Below are 26,029 nucleotides of genomic sequence, written 5' to 3'. Positions count from 1 at the left end.
CGCCAATCCCCAAAGCACATTTCTGAGTGCCAAGTGACTAGAAAGCATCATAATGGGAAAGAGAGAAAACCAAATGTAAAATAATTCATAGGTAGCTATTATGTCTTGTTCATCTTCCTTATCTGACAATAAAGTTATTAAAGAACATTCATGTCCACACAGAACACGGCCACTGATTTTCCTCTTACAGATTGCTGTCATTGCTGTATTTGTTGACGTGCATTAATTCACATTTACTAACCATCCACCTTTTAAGAATTTTTGTAGTGTATATTGGCAGTGACATAGCTTTGCATTTCTGGTCCATATCGAATCAAGGGGCTCATACTCTTTACTTCCATGCTAACATGGAAACATGGGTGAGTTATAGGATAAATAGAGATGACAGATTCCTTTTCAAGCTTGTAAGAGAGAATGGTACAAATATCTTTTTTTCTCTAGATTGTTTTCTGAGCTTGAAGAACTGGAAGAGCAATCACTTGTTCTGAAGCACAAGTTTGTTTGTTTTTTTCTTTCATAAATATCACATGCATTTACCACAGCAACCCATACTTAAATAAAAACCATGAACTTAGCTTTCACAGCCAATTGTCTCCAGCTCATGTGTTGGCCAGTTTTACTTGAGCTTCAGGTATTTCCCAGTTATCCTGAGTTACAACAGAAGCCAATCTATTTTCATAGCTCTGCAGACTTCTCCCTGCCCCTCACCTTTGGGTTCCTCTTGGTGATCCTGATGTCACAAGGGGTACTCAACTTTGAGTGGTGCTCTTATTTCTTCAGAATTAGTTATTTTCAACTTGAAAAAACCACCTGGTCAGACTACAGCCTGTTTGCCAGGCAGAGACAGCTGCTCTTGGGGTCTGCCATAGCCATACAGCAGCCTGCTGGGAAATATGCCATGAACAAGAGTTTGGCGTGGGGTCAGTTTGGACCTCAAGCCTTACTGAGAACTTAACTTCTCCGTGGTTTGCTGGCATCATGAGTAACACTGCCCAGCCCAGAGATGCTGTGGTTCTCTTGCTCTGTCTCCTCAACACACACATACATACACATACACACACGTACATACACACACATACTTTCTCTCTCTCTCTCTCTCACTCTCACTCTCTCTTTCTCTCTCTCGGCCACTTTTCACATACCCTCTTTGGAATAAAAAAGAGTCTTGTATGGAAATTGGCTGTGTGCCACATTACCATAGGCTATACTGTAGGTGCTTTGGGTAAAACTCATGAAAAAACATATGGGCCTCATAAAAGAAACACGTGCTTGTTCAAAGTGGAAAATAAAAAATAAAAGGGGCCCCACTGTTCATTTGGAACCCCTAGAAGGAAAACTGACCATGACTAAATGAAGGAGGCCACTGGAGGCTCTTTTTTTGCCCATATCCTTCCACCTGGGGCATCTCCATTTCCCTGATTTTTAAACAGATATTATCAAGGATGTGCTATGTGTTTAGACTCTGGGGACATAGTTAAGAAGCCTTCATAGTAGGCAGGAAGTTCCAAAATTGGATTTCCCCCATTCTCCCTAATAACAACAGAAATTTAAGTCAAGATTTTGATTTTTCACCAAACTGCCAACAAGATCAAGAATTTCAATAGGATCCTCGCACCTGGTCCCAAATGTGGGACTATTTTAAAAAGAAATTAACAACTGTAAAGCAACTAACTGTGGCAATTGCTTTCAAAAAACAAAGTATAACTCTAACACTCAGAAATGATTTGCTAGAAAAAAAATACATGTATTTAAAAAACTTAACTTGTACACTTGAAAACTATCTAAATATACAATATGCCATGAACACGAAGTTGCTTTCAATTAAAATTAGAATTTAAGATCACAAGAGGGAATAAGTCATTTTTATATCTATATTCCAATGCTGCAAATACAGGCTTTTCACTTATACTTGACAATAGAAGATATAGGAAAGTCCACTGCCACATGATTTCCCACATAAGGGTTCACAGAGGCTAATGAAACTCATCAGGTGTCCATCAGATGGGTTACCAAAAAAAAAAAAAAAAAGCCACACATGTATGCATGCTTATGCATAATATAAAATGTTCCTAAGTAAAATTATATAAGATTTGCAAATACATGTTATTTCTTTATATAATAAATTATGTGAATATAAAACTATATATTTTTGAGTGAGATTAAGGATGTTCTATTTTCTTCTTTTTGTACACCCGGGCTTTCTGATTTTTCTAGATTTAACATGTGGTACTTTTGTAATAAAACAACAACTAAGGGTAAGAGGAGGGAATTAGGGTACAAAACATATTCCAAGATAGTAATTTAGACCTGCTTTCAGGTCATTCTGAAATATTCTGGAGCTGTGCCATGAAAAGGGGCCAGAGCTGATGTCAAGCATCTTCTAGTTCCTGTTAGAAATCCTCTTTATCCAAAGCAAACCAATGCCCATGGGGCAATCCAGCTTGTTTTGTAAATAAAGTTGAGTGGAACACAGCACAATTACTTATGGTCTGTCTACAGCTGCTTTCATGCTATAATAGCAGAGTTGAACACTTGCTACAGAGGCTATGTGACCCACAAAGTCTAAAAATTTTGTTATCTGGCCCATTACAGAAAGTTTACTGACTCCTGATCCAGCACATATCTCAGGACCAAGGACTTCCAGAATGTTCTTGTATTTGATACAGAACTCACTCACTCCAATCTTTAAAAGCTGTGGTTTGTGATGTGCAAACCTGAAATACATCATTAAGCTCCTTAGGCTCATAATTTAATACTATTATTTCAAGGAAATTTAATTCATGTGTGTCTAGTTCAATTAGATATAAATCACCAAAATGTGTTTTTGGAAAATTCGGTTAATGTAAAAAAAAAAAAAAAAAAAGCATCGATACTGTTCTAGAATCTGGAAGTTGTGCTTCTGCTGGAGTGAAATCCAGACCCTAAAAAATGAGTTGTACTTAAACTCAGGATCAACAACATCAAGTACGTATGAGCACGTTTCCTCTCGGTAAAGACGACGGTTTGAGTATGGACTGACCCTGATAAAATGAGCTTAGGGTCCTATTTTAAATCTGGGTATCACAAGCTTTTTTCCTTAAAAGCAAGACATACCTCTCCATAGAGCTTCTTCTCTACATTTTATTTAGCTCGAGCATGGACATTATCAAAACACTACATGTCAAAGTATTCACTTAAAATATACCTGTTCTACTCAAGAATTATCATCAGCTCTTCAAATTCAGGGTAGGCAATCAAAGGGACACAAACACATATTTACTGGTCACAAACCCAAACCTTGAACATCCCAATTAAATTGACAAACATGCATTGCTCACCTAACATGTATTGAGTTTCCGAGGTACTCTACTGAAAGACCAACTCAGCATATAAGGAACTTCCAGTTGGATTAATTTACAAGTCTATAGCTCACCATTTCTTTATGGTAAGTATGTGACTACCCTGAAAGACTTCTTCCTATGTATAATTCTTTTGCATGGCTTTTCTCTGTCCTGAGTATTGTCTAATCATATTAGAAAGTTTTTTTAATGTTTATGTATGTATTTTGAGAAAGATAGATTAAGAGAGAATGAACTGGGGAGGGGCGGAATGAGAGAGAGAGAGAGAGAGAGAGAGAGAGAGAGAGAGAGAGAGAGACACGGGAGGGAGGAGAGAATCCTAAGCAGGCTCTACTACCAGTGCAGAGCCTGACATGTGACTCTATCTCACCAATCTTGACCATCACCTGAGAAGAAATCAAGAACTGAATGTTTAACTAACTAAGCTTACCCAGCCACCCAAGGAAGCATTTTTTTTAATAAGCTTCTATAAAGGGTTTGCATCTGTGCTTAGTCTTTGATCTCCTGTAATTTTTGGCCACTATAAAACCCAAAACCTAGCCTCCAACTAATGTACCGCAAAAATAAGAAGATTGTTACAAAAATTATAGAACTACTTCTATAGCAATATTAAGGTCATATATCATGAATGAATTTCTTATGGTTTAGAAAACTATAACTTAAAAATGAAATATTAATAACATTTAAATTGATGCAGGTATTTGCCATGAAATATCTCAGATAATTCTTCCAAAAATTTTATGAGGAAATTTCTATTACCTATGTTTTACTTAGACTTGGGAAGATTAAATAGTTTTCTAAAAATCACAAGTTAGTAAAAAGCAGAGCAAGGACTCAGTGCCAGGTCTGACCACATTGCCTGTTTCACCATCTCCCAACTCCATGTCTTGCACATTTCTACATGTACATAAACTTTTGTATCTTCATGATACTGGAACAGAGGGGTAGGAGATAGAGAGTGAGAGAGATACTTTAAAAGAGTTGATCTTAGCATTTTTGAAGTTGAAACAGTTAAAACTATCATTTTAAAAGTAATAAGAGATTTTTTCTCCTAGGGTGGAGACTCGAGTTTATCTTTCTTTTGGAAAAATTACTTAAAGGAACATTTATTGGAGTATATCTAAGGGCAAGTCCCTGGGGAAGCCATGTGTTCTGTAAATTTGCCCCGAGCAGATTATTTAGGCTGAGATAGTAAGCATTCTACTCAGTAAATGTATGATCCTAAGAGTTAGGAGTTTTTCCATTCTTTTTTTTTTTAACTTTTTTTCAATGTTTTATTTATTTTTGATACAGAGAGAGACAGAGCATGGGAGGGGGAGGGGCAGAGAGAGAAGGAGACACAGAACCGGAAGCAGGCTCCAGGCTCTGAGCTAGCTGTCAGCACAGAGCCTGATGCGGGGCTCGAACCCACGAACGTGGGATCTGACTTGAGCTGAAGCTGGAGGCTTAACCGACTGAGCCACCCAGGAGCCCCTAGTTTTTCCATTCTTAAGCTATATGTGTACCATCTTTGCCCAAATACTATGATCCATTCTTGGTTGCTAGGTATATGTGCAACATTTAATAAGAGCTCAGGAAGGGCAACCTGATTTGCACCTTAACATCTCTCCTGGTACTCTAGGAAAAGGACAGTGACAGAAATTGGACTAGGTTTTGCACTGCCAAACTTGAGCAGAACTGTTGGTGTTTATTGTTGATGGAATAAACCGGATTAGAGAGTATTGTCCTACAACTGAGGTTGTTTAGAGGTCAGATCAAGCCCATGCCTGTGGGGGGAGGGATTTCACTGGCATGGATTTTCCCACTGTAAATTGTCCTGGGAAAGTTTTAATAATGAGATGGGCCTGACTTGAGGAAAGAAAGACTTCTTTCCTTCCTGCTCTGGGTTCAGGTATTAAGTTGTTCTGGAAACTAAGGCAGCACATTGCTTTGGCAGGTTTTTGGTAGTGACCTACATTCTGCCACATGGAAGCACTTCAGGAGCTGGTCAAGGAGCTAACCTTGACCACTGTTTGCTTTCCTGTTGCTTATGGTCTATCTCTGAAAGGATTTAAGAAGACATATATGGCTGACAATAACACAAAACATGGTAATTTGGAATCACAACACAATGGAGACTATACAAAGATTGAAGGAAAATTAATGTTACTTATTTCCTGAGGAAAACCACTTTCTGCCCAGACTTTGAATTTCTTTCTAAGGGTTTTGAGCATATAAGAGGGATTCAGAAAAGCAAATGTATGGCATATGCTCTGTGAATGGTTTCTTTTTAACCTAGGCTAAACTCAAATTGAATTTTTTTTTCCTGTAGGTCTTTGTGCAAGAGAACCTGTAAATCAAAGTGGATGTTATTTTCAAGTATGGTTTTGTAAAATACAAAAAAGTTAGAGCATGTAAGTTTTCTGTTGCTCCTTTTTCTTTTTTTAAAATTTTTAATGTTTTATATATTTTTTAGAGAGAGAGACAGCATGAACAGGGTAGGGTCAGAGAGAGAGAGGGAGACACAGCATCAGAAGCAGGCTCCAGGCTCTGAGCTGTCAGCTCATGACCTGAGCTGAAGCCGGACACTCATCCGACTGAGCCACCCAGGTGCCCCTACTCCTCTTTTTTCTGATATAACTTCATAAAAAGATTCAAAGCTGTGATGTAAGGATCTCAAAGTATATACCACAGAGCAATTATGATCTCAGAATAATTAAATAGCTTGTTAGATAATCTCTCTTGAATATAAGCTATTTTAAATATACTCTGGTAGGTGTCCTATCTATCTATCTATCTATCTATCTATCTATCTATCTATCTATCTAGTATACCTGGAATAAAAATGGAAAACTATCATCAGTTGTGAATATTTGGAGAATGGATTTATTTGCTCAGAATGGCTCTTCCCATTCAACATGGACCTTCTGCACCAGAGTTACATATGTGGGAAACCCATATTTGTCTCAGAAAAAAAATGTCTTTGGATTGTCCTGGAAATTGCTAACATTCATAACATTCTGTTATGAATGTAACTGGGGGAAAAATGCCAGACTCATGGTAATGGTGATTGTTGCAGCTACCAAAAACAAGCAAATATATGTACAATACTAGAACCCAAAACCAAAATCCTCAGTCTGGCTCTCTTGGAATATTTAATTCCAAAGGGATGTCTTCTTTCTGGTTCTGCCAGTATGAACAAATTTCAAAAATTCTGCACATCTTGGAAAAAATCCACTTGTAATCATTAAGTGCTGGAAGTTTGACTATTTAGGGCTCACCTTTTTTTAGTGAGGCATAGTAGATATGTTATGTTATTTTATGTTATGTTATATTGTTTGAGGTATACAATGTAAACATTCAATATTTGTATATATTGTAAAATGATCCCCACAATAAATCTAGTTACCATCTGTCATCATATGTAGTTACATATTTTTTTTCTTGTGATGAAGGCCTTCAAGACTACTCATGGCAACTTTCAAATATGCAATACAGTACAGCATGATGACTATAGCTAATAGGGAAGGAAAACAGAGAGGGAGATAAAAACAGAAAGTGAGGAAAACCACAAGAGATTCTTAGATACAGAAAACAAACTGAAGGTTGCTGGAGGGAGGGAGGCTGGGGGATGGAGCTAAATGGGTGATGGGTATTAAGAAGGACACTTGTGATGAGCACTGGGTATCATATCTAAGTGATTAATCACTACATTCTATTCCTGAAACCATTATTACACTATATGTTAACTAACTTGGATTAAAATTTTAGGAAAAGTATTTGTTAAATAAAAAAATAATACTGCATTGCATATTTGATATACACAAATCAGTATGCACAGCAGCACAATAAAGCTATCAATACATTCAAAGAGCCCATACAATTCCAGTCCATTAGCTCTGTCTAGGTCCTTTCCAAAAATGTACCCTGCTTGTCCCCAAAGAAGCCCTTTCTTTCTCTGATTCCTGGTCTTTAAAGAAATGAGAGCCTAAGTGACTGTTGAGCTCATCTCCCTTCTTGAACAGAACTGTTCTTCTGAGCAGTTCTGTGGACCAATACACTGTCCTTTTTGGTTCAAGTCCCTCAGACAATTCATACTTCACTAGCTTGTTTCAATTTTTCAGTCTGATGCCCTCCAGCTCCTGCCTTTCTTAACTCAATCTTGTATATTCCTTAAGCTCTTGTAAAAATCCTCCTCATCTTTACACACACACACACACACACACTCACTACTGCTCTGGTGAGTCACCTTTGCCCCACAATACATTAGGCTATGCATGTATATATATATATTTACATGATATATGAGAGGTAAATCCTGATGCATGTAGTTCACCTGTAAGTGTTCCTGCCTAGCATTAGGCATTCATTTGTCTGGGAAGAATGTTTAAGACAGGTTTTAGAGCTATAAGAAAGACTAAAAGGCGAAATAGTTTTTGCTACAAAAGACAAGAATGGGAAACACAACGGAAATGATTTAAAATACTGGATTCCATTTTCCATGAGCTTTAGAGATAAAAACTATTACATCTCTTTATTTTAGTCAAAAAAATGACACATTTCACCATTTAAAAAAAGGCAAAAGGAAAACAGGTTTTAAAGGCATAAAGACTGCAGAAGCAATCACCTGAATAACACCTGAGGTGTTTCTGGTTTTGTTTAAAAGCAATAAAGCTGAAAGAGAACTGCAGGTTATGACAGAATCAGCTGATAAAGCTCACCTCAGAAGAAACATCTGTGATTTAGGAAAAGGTTTATATTATAATTATTTCTTTTGATAATCTGACCTGCCCACTCCCTCTCAGAGCACATTCCTTCTCTCCTGCAATCAGCTGTGGTTCCATCAAAGTCTTCCTGATATAAATATTAACTCATCTTCAAAGAAACATGTAAGTGCTAAATTCAAACTTTTGTTGCTTTTCTAGGCAGGTAAGAGATTATAACTATCTGCTTAATTCCCTATCACTATTTCCCTGTCACCTTCAGAACTAAGATACTAAAATCCTAGAGGCTCAATTTTGATCAATTTCTCAAACTAGACTGCTCTCCTAGGACTTGGAGATTGTAAGAAGCCCATAACTAACAGTGCTCTGTCTCAGCTTCTGCTCAAGATTACTGCATTATATGTGACCGTGTAGTCTAATAAAGAACCTGACTCACCATCTATTTCCTTATCCCTCCTATTTCACTAAACCACCCTCAAATCTGGCTTCTTTCCATGAGTTCCACTTCTATGTTGGTACCTGATACCTGCTGTCTGAATTAAAAAAAATTTTTTTAATGTTTTATTTATTTTTGAGACAGAGAGAGACAGAGCATGAGTGGGTAGGGGCAGAGAGAGAGAGAGAGACACACACACAGAATCTGAAGCAGGCTCCAGGCTCTGAGCTGTCAGCACAGACACCAACACGGGAGCTCGAACCCCTGAATGTGAGATCATGACCTGAGCTGAAGTCAGAGGCTTAACTGACTGAGCCACCCAGGTGCCCCTGAATTTTTTAATGTCACAAGATATGTCCTGCCAGATCCCAACCCTTGCCTACTCTTGGGTCCCAATCTTTCTTCACTGCTAACTTCTCTGGGAGAAGCGAAACTACAAGTTTCTCCCTATCACTTGTTCTGGCTCCCACATTCCCTCTAGAGGATACGTTTGCATACAGGCCTTCTATGTAACCGAGCAACAAAAGCGCTCCAGAATCCTCCAGGCTGAGTTGCTGCATGATCAGATATGTCATATATCTGGAAGGACTCTTAGGGATCATGTATTCCAATTCCCCAAAGAATGAAGATAGTCTAAGAGCATATACCTTGTTTAGAGTTTTCAGACAAAGGAGCACTCCAGGAACATATATGTGTTGCTAGATATTTCTGATCCTACATACCTCCCAAGACTAGTATCTCTCACTCTAGATTATAGTATTACAATTAAAATACACAGGTTATAATATCCCATATTGAGAGCTGTAGAGCAATTGTATCAATAGATACTTATTTCCTCTAGGCTATGGAAATCTAAAAGACATAAAATAAATTCTCAAATAAGTTGGGAACAACAAGTGTTAATCACTTGAGAACAATATGTGCTAAATGTTACAGATTCACACCATCAGAACCACGGGACTCATCTGGGACTCAAGCTGAGATTTGAAGGATGTAAATGGCTTCTTTTAAATAGATAGGAGAAGGAAGAAAAGTAAACCAAGAGAAAAAAAAATCAGAGTGGAATTCTTTAGGGTGAACTGAACCCAGCACAGGACCAAACTGATCAGAACGGGACTTTGTGCTGGACTAAAAGAAGATGCCAGTGATACTTGTCAGAATCTGTGTATCAAAGCTCCTACTGTCCGAAGGGATTTAGGGGAAAGGTCAGAAAGAAGAATAACAACTCATGAGACTTAGGAATCTTTTCTGAGTTCCACATCAACTATGATATGGTACTACAAGTTCAACCTCTAGACTTCATTTTTTTTGGTTCCTATTTCCACTTCTAAAGTAGATGTAAGAAAACAACGGTGGCCTATACCACGTGTTTATACTGAAAAAGATATGTAAAATGTAGAAAAATGACTTTAAAATTTTTGAGTGTAATTGACATATAATGCTACATTAATTTCAAGTGCACACCATGTTACTTTGCCACGTGTAATACTATGCTCACTCTAAAGGCAGCTATCATCTTCTCCTAAAGGACTGTCACATAGCATTGTAATATGCATTGTTGGTGCCTTTATTTCATAGACTTGACTACACTGCAGCATCTCCAAATACCCAGCTCAGTTTTGTTTAGGGAAATCATTACCAAGTGCCTACTATGTGCCATCCTGTTTAGGAATGGTCACATATGTATCTCATCAGTTCCATCAGGGTTTTGAGTTAATTCTATTATCTGAGGTTAGTCTCCAATAAGCCTAGGATAGTTCTTGGGCCCCTGGTTGCCCACAGTGCCACAAACAACTCTAGCCCCATTACCTAGTAAGCCTTATGGTTGAGCCTGTGCCTTGGATTTTAACAGAACTCAAGTGTCCTAGAAAAACTGAAGTCCAGTCTTAAATCCTGACCTTCATTCATCAGACCATGAGTCTTGCTCCTCCCTTGCCAACTCCAAGAAGCAGGATGCTGTTTTCTATGACCCAGACTCAGACTAGTATTCTAAAAACTATTGCCTGGGAACTTAACGACCTTTTTCTTATCACCATAAATTTACTAAGTATGAATTAACTTCTGAGCAGCAAATCCTTTTAGAGGTTAACTCTGTTAACCCAAGGAAGGCCCCTTTGGCTCTTCCCCCTCTCCTAGCCTGAAACTTTGCAGCCATGCTCACCATATGAACAAGACTCACCCATGTTGTATGCACAGGTTATGAGCCCAGAACCAATTTCCATCCTGTTGAAAATGGAAGGGGCTACTCACACCTTGAATTATTTCCCTAATGTAAAGCTTCCAACCAAATCCTGTGTCTGTTGTGCCTTAGCTTGCAGTAACTACATGCTTCTACACATTTCTTCTTGATTTGGCTGAGAAGCGTGCTGTTTCCAGGGCAGTACTATATCCCACTGAAACCAACCCTTAAATGTGAATCCTCAGGGCTCACGCAAAGTAACATTTAAATAATCTCAGGTGCTTATAGCCTTATGGGACAGTTTCAGCTCCATAATGCATTCAGATGCCACATTAGTTATATATTAACAATTCTAACACCTCTATCAATGACAAATTTCACACACCAAGCCAAAAGATTTAGATTGGATTCCAGTACCCTAGCTTTTCAGTGAACAGTGCCTCAAATTAAATTACTTTGCTTGACCTAACACAGAGGCTGGTGCTCAGCTTTTCTTTTCTAGAGCCACACTTCATGTTTGAAGATGTTCCCTTTTTCCTCTTTAGAGATGTTGCCTGTTGTAGGCAATTCTACTTCCTGAAAGCAGGAGATTTGTTGTGTTGTCAGATAGGGTAAATCTTCTACAGAGCAACTGGTAATGTATGTGTTGATTGTGGGAAAGCAACACCCAGGCTGATTTTTAAAGTCTGACCTTGTGATTTCATCAGCTTGTTGTGAAGATTTTCGATCATTAATTAACAAAATGCTCAGGAAAAATTCTGATTATTGTCATAATTCCTGGTCTCTGGGAATAGCTCCTTTACAGGCCAATATTAAATAAAGCTTCAAAGAAAGGCATTGGAAATAGGTTTTTAGAAAACCTCACATATGAATTGGCATACTATCATGTGCCTAAACCTTTGCAAGTATGAATTTCTGGCTTAGATGATTCCCAATCTGCTTTATTTGATCTGAAGAAAAGGCAATGATTTACTCTACAAGAAAAGCAAATATTAACAGCTGCCTTGCTGGACTTTTTAACATGAACACAACTAAAATTTTTTTCTTAAAGAGGAAAATTTCAAAGTTTGACAAAATTATTAATTGATCATGATGTATTTCAGTTATATCGAATTAAATTTCACTTCCACATAGCTAAATTTTTCCTAAAGATGCTATTTGAATTTAAATATACAATTCATCTTAAATATAAGACTAAAACTATCTTATAAGCTCCATATATTATGTTAGCCTTGGGCATTAACCTGAGGAATGGAATTAGTGTGATTTAGATAGCTTAAGCTAAATCCAATTTTTAGATTTGTCTGTAAACATAGGATCATGACTGTATTTTGAAGACTTGCTATGTTTCTATAGTTATGATTATACCACAATGAAATGACATAAGATAACAGGACAGGGAGAAAATAAATCTCACATATAAAATTGATCTTGGTATTTATTATAGGTTTGAAGCTGCACAATCCCCTTATCAACTTTAAATCCTATTTCCAGTTTGATTTGACTTCATTACTATATACCTAAAAGTGGGGCATGACACCACAGAAAGGGTACAGACCTGGTAGCTCTGTTCTTGCCCTTTACTCACTAGAACAGATGCCAATCTCTTTGGATCACAGGATTCCCCTTTGGAGAATGGACATGATGATTTCTGAGGATATATTACTGGACTATTTTATGATAGACTCTGTAAATTATTACACTATTTATGATAATACCACCAAGAGTGCTCACTACTAAGATTCAAATGTAAAATAGTAATTTATCATGACAATAAGGGCATATATCACATGGACCATTGTTGTGTAGCAAAATGGGTGAAGTTTTTCAGCATCTTTGTCCTAGAGACCTTGTCTTGAGTTGATCATGTAGATATTGCTCTAAGTATTTTGAAGGAGAACATAATTTACCAAGAACCCAAATAATAAGGTCCCTACGTGAAAGAGTAATATAATGACACATAAAGTACTACTCTAAACCTGAACATGGAGATACTAGAGTTCCATTTTCTGGAAGCTTTCCATGGAAAAGCTCCAAGACATTTTAATGATTCTTCGCACAAATGTGAACTTTTTAAAAATAGCCTCAGGCATCAAATCCCCAAAGTAGAGGAAAACCCCAAATTTATGTGATTCTACTGTATAAAAATTAAACCTCAACAAAAGGTAGTTTTAGGTACCACTTCCATCATTCTTCCTGACAGCTATTTGCCAGTATGAGACCCCAAGGGAATCTAGGTGGACAGACAGATAAAATCTCTAATAATTATCAATATGCTTGTTCTTTTAAGAACAGTTACATGGAAAAAGAAGTTTTAGCTATGCTGAAAATAAAAGCAATAAATGAGAATAAAGAAGAAATCCTACCAGATTAGCTAACATTTGCTCTAGTAGATTGAGATGTCTTTCTGGAATTCAGAAGTCCGGTGGTTGACTTATAAGTGTTTAGATGACGATAGAAAGTGGAGAAAGATGATTCCCTACCTATCTCCTGGCAATATTATCCAGATAAACCCCAGTTAAAATCTACATCATGGTCTGCCATTCTGATTTTCTACAAGGTTTTCCTTGACCAACACAGGAAGTACCTAGCCATGAGAGGCAATAGAGAAATGAAGATCACATTTGTTAAATGGTCTTTATCTGACACCATTGGACATTCGTAATCTCATTGATTACTCACATTGAGCTTGTGAAGAAAGCATTATTAATGCCATTCACAGTTGAAAGATACATAACCAGTAAGTAGCAAGATCAGGATTTTTCTGTCATAAAACTGTTTTTTTTTTTTGTTTTTTGTTTTTCCTGCTATGCTTTGCCATTTTCTAAAGCAGTTGGATTAAAGTAAGTTTAGGGTTTGGCAGGGGTAATGCAATTAACAGACAAGAATTCAAAGAAATGTAGCAGATCCTGGAAAGGTGTGTCCAAGGACAGGTAGATGGATGAAAAATATACACCTTGCTTCAATAGTGCACATTTTTTCTATAGAATTTTATGGTATTTTTCTCTCCAAAGAAAAAGATTTCAGAGTGCTTACCCAGTTGCTCACTCCAAAACCAAAGGTGAACTACCTATAAAGATGGCAAGAGAAATAAGCCATTGTTTATTCCTAGGAACCAAAGCATCATCCACCACAGGCTGGGAGTAATTTTTGTGTTTTCTTGCAGTGGGACTTAATGCTTCAGTGGGTCTAAAGAGATTCCTCCTCTACTCCTATTTGGGAAACGAGAGCTGAAGAACAGGCTCTCATCATCCTGGAACAGGAATCCTCTTTAAATGGGCTTCTGTAGCTTCATCATTAGCTGCACTGGTGGCTGTCATGTTTACAACTTCACAGGAACTAGTTACAGTGGGGACTACGTGAATGATGGCCCCTGGCGTTTGGCAAGGTGTAACCCGCAGAGCCAAAAGGGATGACCTGGTAGGACTCAGGGCTGAGACTGGCTCCTATATTTGAGGATTAAACCATCTGTCTAACAGGGAGTGCCTTCACATGTTCAATGTACCAAGGTGCAAATGGAAAACATTTATGCCATCAGGCAAATAAAAACTACCAGAAGATACAGCTTCCAGTCATTGTTGGTGTTTTTACTTATCCTTTGTCTTATATATATGTCCCTACACCTCACAAAAGGAGCTACTCAATCTTTGTCACTCTTCTAAGAATATATATGTCACTACAAGGTTGACTTTGTCTTCTCAACAGAGAAAATCGATGTGAGCAGTCTGGACTTCCACAGCCTCCAGCTCCCCCACATTCAGTCATCTGCAAAGGGTTTTAAACCTAACGAAGTGCCTCATCATCTCCAAACTACACCCTGCACCCGTATTCTTAACCCAACCCTTCACCCATTCTCAGAACACATCCATCAAAGTTTCATTTCTCATTCATTCAGGCACTCAGCATTTCCCATGTAAATATGGCATAGCCTCCAAACTGATCTCTCAACTGCCAGGGTTTTCCTCTTCCTATTTATTTCTCTCCCCTGCACTAGAATTATCTTTCTTAAAAATGTTTTCATCACATCAAAGTCTCAGTGCTGTGGATTTCACACAAGATTCTTCACAATTTGTCAACATTTTAGCCTTACCTCCTACCAAGCGTTGTCATCTACTAGACATTATGGCCATGCCTTTACACAGAGGCATAAAGCAAAATATCATCAGAAGGTTGCACACCCTGTGGCATTTTGAGGATAGACACAACATATTATTTTTAATTTCCAGGGCTAATCCCCAGTGCTAATCAACTGCAGACAGATTACAGACAATCAACAATATTTATTAAATACATTTTATGCTATTCTCCAAGCTTATCTCCCTTACCTTGAATTTTCTTTCTCTTGCTGCCACTAGAGTCCTATCCCTGAAGATATTTTTGCTACCTCCTTACAAACCTTTAATAGAGCTTCACTGCCTATCAAATAACTAGGCACATCTCCATCCTGGTTTCCAAGGTGGCCATGATTTCGTCTTAATTTTTTACTTCTATTAAAACATCCTTGTCTGATAGCATACATTATGAATTATACCTTCAGTAGCCCCCTGAACATTCCAAACCATTCATTCCTGTCTTTACATAGACTATTATCATATTTTAGATTGCCATATTCTTCAGGGTCCACCTGTTATAGTCCTGATCTTCCTTTAAGACCCAGTTCAAATCCTACTTCATTTAAGAAGTAGACTCAGATTCTCCCACACAGAAGTAAATTACCCAACTCTTGCTGTCATAGCTCTACATCTGTATCTTTTTATTGCAATGAGCAATTTATGCCTGGAATCAGATTTACATATGTCTGTCTACCCTCCTAGAATGTAAATTATTTGTCGGCATAACCCATATTTTGTCCACATATTCCTCTCAATACCTAATACACTGCTGTGAATATAACAGTTTCTCAACAAGTATTTATTGGTTTGAATTAAGCAGTATTAAACTTACTAATATCAAAGCAGGGTTGTTGATTAGAAGAAAAACTAAAATGTGTTTTATTATTTTAATTGTGGGGTTTCCCAAATAATGAGGTTAATACAGCACCACCATGACAACAGCTTATTTTAATTATGTGACACTGCTTAAATATCAAGTCATGAAAATAGGAACCTGTGTGAATGACTTGGGGGGTGCTTATTGTGGTTAGTATTAATAACACTAGAAATACATTCCATATTTATAATATGAACCTTATCACTTTTATTGGTTAGGTATTAGGACCCATTACATCCTCATCTGCATTGAAAAATGATTCAACCACACAACATTTTACACAACACAATGGAAAATACAGTGGTTTAACAGAGGTAGAAGTGCATTTTGAGAACTCACTCCTTTATTTGCTTATCCATTCATTGATCCAAAAAGTAGCTCTATTAAGTGTGAATGAAAATATTCTTGCACCCTCTCAACTACAAGATTTTCTGTAGCTCACCTATCTTTAATTCCTACCCAAATGTGTTGTTAAAATGGGTGTTCCTTCTCCTGTTATGATGGCTAATTTTATGTGTCAATATGACTGGGCCATGATGTACACGGATGCCAAACATTATTTTTAGATGTTCCTGAGAGAATATTTCTGGAAGATATTAGCATTTAGGAGCAGATTGTTCTCCATAGTGTGGATGGATATCATTTGATCTGTTTAAGGTCTGAACAGAACAAAAAGGTAGATGAAGGGAGAATTCACTCTCTCTTCCTGACCCCTCAACTGGACATCAGTCTTCTCTTGTCTTTGAACTGGAACTTTCACCATTGGCTTTCCTGGATCTTCAACTCACAGATGGAAGATCATGAGACTTCTCAACCTCCATAACCACATGAGTCAATTCCTTATAATAAACCTCTTGATAGGTGCATAGATAGATAATCTCCTATTGCTTCTATTTCTCTGGAGAATCCCAATACCCCTGTTTGTCCCTACCTGTCCATCTAGGCCCTGAATTTCCTCAAGAGTCTCAATCAATTACTTCCCAACACCCTACATCTTTGAATTCTTTCTTTCTTTGACTCTTTAGCTTAGAGGGTTGTGACTAGAAGAATTCTAAGGTGGTTCCCAAGAATCATCATCATCTGGTGTATCAGTCTTATATAATCCCTTCCTCTTTGGTATGGGGAAAGTCAAGTGACCTTTGATCCTAATTATGTGATAGCCATTCCTGTGAGTTTATTAGGGTAAGACTTTAATCTGTTGCAGCAGATTAGAGATGGATTCTGGGACCTTATGAACCATGCTCATAACGGACCATATGACTAGAACCTGAGGGTGGCCACTAGAAGTTGAGACTGATTCCCTGCTGACACCAGAAAGAAAATAAGGAACTCAGCCCTAAAACTAAATAGAACTTACTTCTGCCAATAACCTGAATATCCTGGAAAAGGACACTGTGCCTCAAATGAGAAAACATTCTAGCTGACACCTTACTTTCAGCCTGGTGAGACCCTGAACAGAGGGTATAACCACATTGTTCTTGGACTTTTGACAGAAACAGTGAAATAATAAATGCATGCTGTTTTAAGAAGACAACTTTAAGGTAATCTGTTAGACAGCATAGAAAACTAATATAAGAGTTCAGGGAATAAACACTTGATGGTTAGTAAAGGATCCACAGTGAGACAGGTGCTAGGTTAGGCATCGTGCACAAATCATTTCATTTCACCTTCATAGTCCTCTGAAGTAAGTTTTATCATTTCCATTTTGTGGAGTAAATAGGTATTTCTCGTTATATAAATGAGGAAAATGGAGACTGAGAGAGGCTAAGTGATGTGAAAATGACACATAGCTAGGAAGAGATTAGTCTGAATATAGGACATATCCTGCAATGGCAAGTCCAATGTAATTTCTGCTATCCCCATATGCACTTGAGAATGTACTCTGGCAGTAATGTGAGGCAGCATGAAATGAATTAGTCATCCTAAAGGGAAATAAAGTAGAAGAAGAATGAGGTACCATTTCAGGCTAGGATGTCAAAGAAATCTGGTGGAAAAGATGAGATTTCAAATGACCCTCAAAGGTGTATGCAACTTTTAAAGGAGAAACATAAGCTGAGAAGAGCAGTCTAGGCAGAAGAAATGACAAGTGTGAAGCTCTAGGAGTTTAGTTCACAATGCAAACAGGTTTAGAGAATTCTTAGTGGCAAGTATTAGGAAATGGGCAAGGCAAGTTACATGTAGGCAAATTCATGGCATTATCATAAAAATAATATGGACTTTGAAACCCTTTGAAGAGTATGATGAAAATGGCATTTTTAGATACTGTATATTAATATAATGAGGGGAGAAAGAACGTATCAATCTTAGTGCTGATCACATAAGCTTACTTGAAAGGAATGGAAACATATGTTTTGGAAAAAATATTTGGTTAAATAATTAGTGAAGCGTGTCAGTCCTAAGTGGCTAGGATCAGCTGATACCAAGAATTCACAGAAGAAACAAAAGTTCCTTTGCATACAGAAAGCAGATAAATTTTTGTTTGTTTCAAGAAAGAAAAAGGACAGGAGAGAAACATAAAAAAGAATGAAGGGGACCTAGAGATGAGTAAAATGGATGATGTACTACTAGTTCAAGCACTTGAAATTAACCCCCAAGCTTAATTCCCTATAATCCCCAAAGGCCATGGATGATAAGAATACAAACAAGTTTATATTCGCAGATTGAGATGTGGATAGGTATTTTTCAGTGACAGAGTGGTTTGATTGTGGCATGCACAGATGCACAGTATAGAGCATCTAAAACCTCAGCCCAGTAACACGCACAGCATGTGACTAAAGAATTGGATTGGAATTCTGTCTAGGATGGAGAGTCTCTATGCCCAGAGCTGTTAGGTATGGAAAGCAAGAGGTTGGGACAGAAGTGAGGGTAATTAAAAGACTGTTTTAAGAAATAGCTGTATAATCAGGCTCTTTGCTTGGGCTATAATTGTTGCATGAGGTCCCTCTCCCTCCTAAAAAAAATCCTTAGAAAAATTCTCAAGACAACTAAACCATTTGCTGCAGTATGAGCAGAGTTAGAGTTCACCCATCAAACTAACATGAAGCCTGCCGTTGTCCCGTCCCACTCATTCATCTTTTTCATTCAGAAAGGTGGTTTACTGGAGCAGGAAACCCACAAATACCAGCTACATAATTAATCAACAGTCTTTCATTTGTTATTACAGATGGAAAAACAAAACTCAACAGACATTTGAGAAAAATAAATAGCACCAAAGAGAAGGACCAAAATGAACAATTTACTCCAGAAATAATTAACAGATCAGAGCTTTCCACAAATACTTATTAATGAATACAGTGAGATCCAAGAATATATTACATCTCTAAAATATAATAGGCTACTGCAAAATAATTAAAAAGAAAAGAAAAGAAAAGAATTAGGAAATGACAGTCAGTGTTCTTACAAATTGAAAAGAAACACTGGACTTCTGTTCCTGCTTAGGATACAGAAATCAACAAGAGCATATTCTCATGCTATCATGAGCAAGCCTGGTCATCTAAAAAATTCTATTTTTTTCTAGCCCCTCAGGGAGCTGTGATTACAAGATAACAGGCAAACTGAAATCCAAAGTGTAAGAAGTCCCTTGGAGGAGACAGAGAACACACAACCCTTTCCCTTTGCCTAGAACAAAGAGAATAACAGAGTTAGCCACAATAGAAGCAGGTAAGAAAAAACAGCCAAAATGTTAACAAGTCCTTTCAGGCTGAATGTGGGCTAACAGGACAGTTCAGAGTTCCAGACACAAGAAGAGTCTGTGTCCTTGAGCTTTCCCACAGTCCTCCACTGAATTCTGGAAGGAATAAGGGAGCCTGGCTGGAAGACCTGAGAGGGACCAATTTGCTTGTTTGACAATTTAGGGCTTGCCTACATATGAGGTTGGAACAATGGAATCTAGAGAAAATTCCATCTTATACTCCACACTCTGCAAAAGAACAAGGTAGGTCATCTGCCACTGAGGGACAATCGGAAAACCTACCTACCCAACCACTCTACTGATATCACCAGAAGAAGCCTTCTGACCCTGGGGAGGGGCAGGAAACCTACTTCTACTCACCCTGCACAGATACAGATAGAGGTTTTCACTGCTAGGCTGGGGCAGAAGTGCTGACAGAGCCTCATCTCTGAGGATCAGGCTCCTAAAGACCTGCCAAAAGCTGAGGCAGGAGCAGGGAAGTGAGAATTCCCTAGTACCAGGCACCACAAGTCCGCCTCCGGAGGAAGCAAGAATGCAGAGAGACATCCTCTTTGCGGTACAGATAGGGCCCTCTGAAAGCTGCCAGTGGAGCGGGAATACTGAGAGAAACTTCTGGAAATTCAGGTCTCACCCAAAAAATAAAGTAGCAGCAAAAGGAATTAAAAACCTGTGGTGCCTCTAGGCTTTTCAAAATTGGGAGTTGAAATACAAAAGAAGAAATATGAGAGAAAAGTTAAGAGATACGGAGAATCATTTCACAAGTTTCAATCTCCATAAAATCAGAGTTCTTAAAAAGGAGAACAAAAACATAATTAGATAAGTAATAGATGATGATTTTCCAGTGCAGAAGAAAATCAGGACTCTATAGACAGAACATTTTCAGTGCCTGTGGGGATAAGTTAAAAAAGAACCCAACCTAAACAGATCTTGGTAAAACATCAGAATACGAGGGGAAAAAAAGGAAGAACCTTAAGCAACCAGAGAAAATAAGGTCACCTGCAAAAGTATAAGTATCAGATGGGTTTTAGAATTTAAATCAGCAATCCTGAATGTCAGAGGACAGTGAAACAATATGTTCAAGGTTTTAAAAATTATTTTGAACTGCTAATTCTATGCCAACCAAACTAACCAAGTATGAGTTGAAAGAAAGCCAAGATGGTCTCAAATATGATGGACATTCTGCCTATGGCCTGCCAACTTCTCACCATAAATGAGTACCGTATATACTGGTAGTTGCTGCCAATACTAAGACTCACACAGCAGCCCTTATTCTGCCTTCTGGGAGGTTTTACCTTGTCAATTATTCTTCATGGCCCCCCTTGGGGTTCTGGAGTGGTTGTTGGGTCTACGGCCCTTAAAGGACCCTCAGAGTTTGCAGCCACTTCCTCATCATGCAAGTTTGGGGATATGAGGGTTGTTTTAGACCAGGGTTTCTCAATTGATAAAGTAACATTTTGGGGTTGTATAATTCTTTATTGTGGGGAGACTTCCTGTGTATTCTAGGATATTTAGCAGTAATCCTGGCTTCTAGACACTAGTAGTGACAATCCCCCAGGAGTGATAATCAAAAATGTATTCAGGTATTTCCAAATGTTCCCTGGGAGGCAAAATTATCCCTTTTTGAGAACCACTGTTAGGAGGTTAATAGTCTTTCCCATGGGATTTGCAGTCTCTTTGGCAATAAAATTCTTTCAAAAATATGTGAACTATTGATCTATTTGTTATCAGTCATTTTCAGACACTAGTAACCATGCAATAAACCCAAAGTTTATTCCTAGACATAGTTTTCATGCTTGATTTCTTGACTACCCTGGGGCCATCAAGCTGGAGTGGGAAGGCAATACCTGCATCCTAATAAGCAACTGTGGATCAAAGACTCTTTTAATCTTATATCCTGCAGTTTGGATTCTAGAAAAACAGTTGGCTTTTCCATTCTTTTGTGTTGTCCAATTTCTGGATTCTATTTTCTTTCATTTCTGCTTGCAAACTAGCCAATTCTTATCAAAACTCATCTCATTCTTGTAATATCTTAGCCAATAGCAACCAACACAGATGTTCATTCTGACTCTTACCAACCACTTCCCGAAAGTTTCAGGCTCAGCTGGCATATGGTCTCTCTCAAACTGTCATAAATAACAGTTTACCATAATTGCTCCCACCGTATAACAGGTCTTTATAGGGTTCCAGCCTTTAGTTTGATTTTGTGCAATCTGCCACCCAACCACCAAGTCACATATTTTAGGATTTGCATTTCTGCGCCAGCTCACATCAAGGTACCAGTTTCTCCATTAGTCAGCGTAGGCTAAATGCTCTACTAAATGGTCCCCAAATCTTAGTGCCTTAGCACAATATACTCTTATTTCTTGCTCATATTATATTCCAGTTTGAGTCAGTGTGTATGGGATATGCATTCTACTCTGTCACTCAGGCACCCAGGATTCTTCCATCTTGTTGTTTTTTTCTCTCCCAGGCCTTCAGAATAGTCTGGTCTTCTTCTGGTCTTCTCAATTTAGTTGGTGGCTAAGAGAGAGAGCATTGCATATAGGAAAATGTTTGTGCACCAATTCCCCAAGTGGGCACATCACTTCTGTCCCTGTCCTGTTAGACACAACAGATGTCCTTCTTACTGCAAGGAGCCTGGGAATGCAATAGCTGTGCACAAAGGAAAGGGGAACTTGTATACATGAATACTGGAAGCACTAGCCATTTCTGTCACTACGTCTAAAGAAAAATAGAAATTCAGAGGGCTCTAAGACAAATATATTTTTAAAAATATGAATGGATTTAAACTCAACAAACAATTTGAGAAGCTGGAAATCTTACCAATATATGTTATATAGTATCATATTAGAAAAGTATATATTTATTTAATGTAGGAGTATATTAAAAAGTATATATTTATTTTCTCTCTGTGTGTATATATTATTATATATGCACATATAATGCATATATGTATATATACACAAATATATGCATATATAATGTAAATATATATAATTTCTCTTTTCTTAGGAAAATATAGAAATATAAGAATAAAGGAATAGAAAAAAACAGGAACAAAATAGGCTAGGAAGAAATAGCATAACAATAAAATGGGGCATTGAGGATGGAAAAATAATTGTACAAATGGATTTTATTCTAAAACTAAAGCAAGTTATAGTCTTATTTCAAGAAGTTGATGGGATGAACAAAAAGTAAACCTCTTTGACCTTGATATTTGGAACCTGTCCTTTGTGTGGCACAAGTTTAGACTTACAAGAACATACTGTCCTCAACCCATCCTAATGTCACCACCCACAGTGAATAATGCTTACATAATGATGATATAGTATACCTAATCATTTGCTTTAAAATGTTTGTACTCTAGGGGTGTCTGGGTGGCTGTGTTGGTTACGCATCCGACTTCGGTTCAGGTCATGATCTCATGGTTCGTGGGTTGGAGCCCTGCATCAGGCCCTGTGCTGACCACTCACTGCCTGGAGCCTATTCTGGATTCTGTCTCCCTCTCTCTGCTCCTTACCAGCTCACGCTCTCTCTCTCTTTCTCTCTCAAAAATAAATAAACATTAATTTTTTAAAAAATATTTGTACTCGATAGAAAAATTCCAGAAGATTTAATTATAACTATATTTAAAGTAGAATCTAAAGATTTTTCTATTTTGACAACGTAAAAGAATACTCTATATATATGAATTCCAAAAGCCAAAGTGAACAAAGATACAGAGGTGTTCAGAGTGATGAATATCCTGGTATTTAGGTATAGGAGAAATTACTACAGTTAAAACTAAAAGAGAAGATCAGGGCCAATGGCACTTGCTCCAAACATTGTCACTCCTAATTGTTGTTATACTACTGTGAATATTATGATGTCTGGAAAAGTTTCCCAAAGATGTTTCTCTATAGTGTTTTGTTTATTGATAATTATCTGCTATTACTTGAATTTAGAAAATCCAAGACTATTGTGAAAAGTAGGCAATTTCTCCACCAATTACTGCTTTGTGTGAAAATGGGGCTAGTAGTTACTGGGAGATAGTAATAGCATTAGATTAGAACTACCTTTGTGAAAGCCTCACTCTGTAGGGCTCCTTCTATAGTTCAGATAATGCATCCTAGTTATTAGGGGTCTGAAGCTTATCAAAAGAGATGGAATTAATCATGCTGGGTTGTTTGATATGTTTTGGAGAATGGACATGACTCCACTAAAATGAAAAAGGCAAAATAATCGTCTGAGGGCTTTTGAATGCTAAGGTTACCCTCCTGTTTCCCCTCTCGTCCATCTCCAGATTAAAGCTTGGAGCAATCACCAGATTTTAAAGGGAGGGGGGAGATGGGTGGAGGCAGTCTGCACCTGGAAACCATTTTCTTGATTTGTGCTGGCTGGAGTCCTGGAGATAGAACAGCAAGCATGCCTCTCTGGGATTTCTTTGAAATCTAGGCAGGATGATTTGTCTGAAGGGAGAAATTGCGGGATAAGGCGTGGAGAAAAATTCATTCCTGGTTGCCACATTGTTGTTCTACAGGGGAGGAACTGGCCTGACTTGGGTTTGAGTTGAAAGGAAATCAACAAGGCAGCCTCAAGTATGCAGGAATTTGCTGCCCTGAACTTGCCAATTTTTCAAACATAACTGGCTATTGTATCCACTGTAGGGGGTTGCCAACATCAAGGCTCACACGTTCTGTGTTGATGATCTTTCCAATAGCTGCACAAATTACAATGTGTTTTCATCTGTTTTAGCACATTCAAAGAATGACAAATGATTACTTCTTTGCTTACATTACCTGATAATGCACAGTAATAAATTTTGCATGTGAAATTCCCTTTGTTGTGTCATTAGGCATTCATATATTTGATAGGTTTTTTTTTCTGTTTGTACAAATTAGTAAGCTCCAAAATGTGAAATGTACTTTGTCCAAGAAGGACAAAAATGCAACAGAATAAAAAAAATGATATTCTTAGTTTATGTCAACGGTTTTCATACAATTTTACATAATATTAGTGCTGGGTTTCTATCCCTGTGTTCTGATTCTCAGGCAGCCAATGTTTGAAGGCACCAACTAAAATAAAAATAACAACATTTTTTGGAATGCCTACTGTGTGCTAGGAACTGTATACATATTCTTTTTTTTAGGAAAATGTTTATTTACTTATTTTGAGAGAGAGAGAGAGAGAGCAAGCGAGCAAGCAGGAGAATGGCACAGAGAGAGAGAGAGAGAGAGAGAGAGAGAGAGAGAGAGAATCCCAAGCAGGCCTCGCACTGTCAGTGCAGAGCCCAAAGCTGGGTTCCATCTCATGAACTATGGTATCATGACTTGAGCCTAAATCAAGAGTCAGATGCTTCACCAACTGAGCAACCCGGGTGCCGCTCTATAAATTATTTCTAATTCTAACAATAACACTGCTCATACAGGTAGTAATAATTGTAATTTAATGAGGAAACAAGGAGGAAAAGCTAATGGACTCCCCAAGGCTATGAAGCTAGTAAATGGTTGCTCACAGACTTGCACTATGGACTCAGAGACTTCAGACCTCATTCTCTTTAGAGCGGCGCTTTTATTATGCATCGTTTTACAAATTCCCACTTCCCTTTAGAAGAGCAATTTTTGGACTTAAATGCCATTTGTCGATCTCATGCAAAAGAGGCTGCATGTCCTGATGCTTGGATCCAGAAAACCAGGGTTTGAATTGTGACCCTATCACTTAGGACCTTGTAACCTTGAGCAAGACTATTACTATGTAGGACACTGAATTTCTCCATCTGCAAAATGGATACAATAAACACACTTATGCTATAAATCCACTGTTCAGGTTAAAATTGGGAAAAATTCAATTACTCTACTAACTGGTATTTCTGTAAACTAGAGAGAAAAACTCTATTCAAAGAAACAGCAGTCAATATAAATCAAGATTTCTTTATCCTCTCTTTCCACTTACAGTCCAATATCTATAGGCCTCTATATACTTTACCTTATTTCTCTTTTCTCTCAAATTTTTGGTTACAATTTGTTAATTAGAAAAACCAAAATCAGGGCACCTGCATGGCTCTCAGTTAAGCGTCCAACTTTGGTTCAGGTCATCATCTGACCTGCCCATGATCTGCCCATGATCTGACCCCTTGTGGTCCATGAGTTCCAGCCTCGTGCTGTCAGCACAGAGTCTGGAGCCTGCTTCAGATTCTGTGTCTCCCTCTCTTTCTGCACTTCCCTTGCTGTACGCTGTTTCTCTCTCTCAAAAATAAACATTAAAAATTAAAAAAAAAGAAAAATCAAAATTACTTTGTTGATATAATCACGATCTATTCATTCATTCCTTTCATATTTATTGAGCAGCCACTATATGCTAAACCTAGCGTCAGCCACTGGAAATATGGGTAAAAAAGACCCAGTTTTTGTCCTCAAGAAGTTTATCTTCTGGTGGGGAATAGAAGAAAGCAACTGTCTATATTCCAGGGTCACATTTGCTATGGGGGTCTAAATAGTGCACTGTGTCAGTCCTACACAGTGATTGGCTGGCTCCTAAAAGCTGATACCTAAAATGAAATGTGATGGATGAGTGGGAGGAAATCAGGCAAAGAAGGTGAAGGAGAGGCAGAGGGCATCACAGAGGGAGAGAGTGGTGTGCACAAAGGCGCAGCACCATTAAGATGCAGGACACTCACCATTAACTGCAAGTAGCTCAGGCTGGTGCAAGTACAGG

This window comes from Suricata suricatta, chromosome 4 (assembly GCF_006229205.1).
Source record: "Suricata suricatta isolate VVHF042 chromosome 4, meerkat_22Aug2017_6uvM2_HiC, whole genome shotgun sequence".
NCBI lineage: Eukaryota > Metazoa > Chordata > Mammalia > Carnivora > Herpestidae > Suricata > Suricata suricatta.
This window is presented reverse-complemented; position numbering follows the sequence as displayed.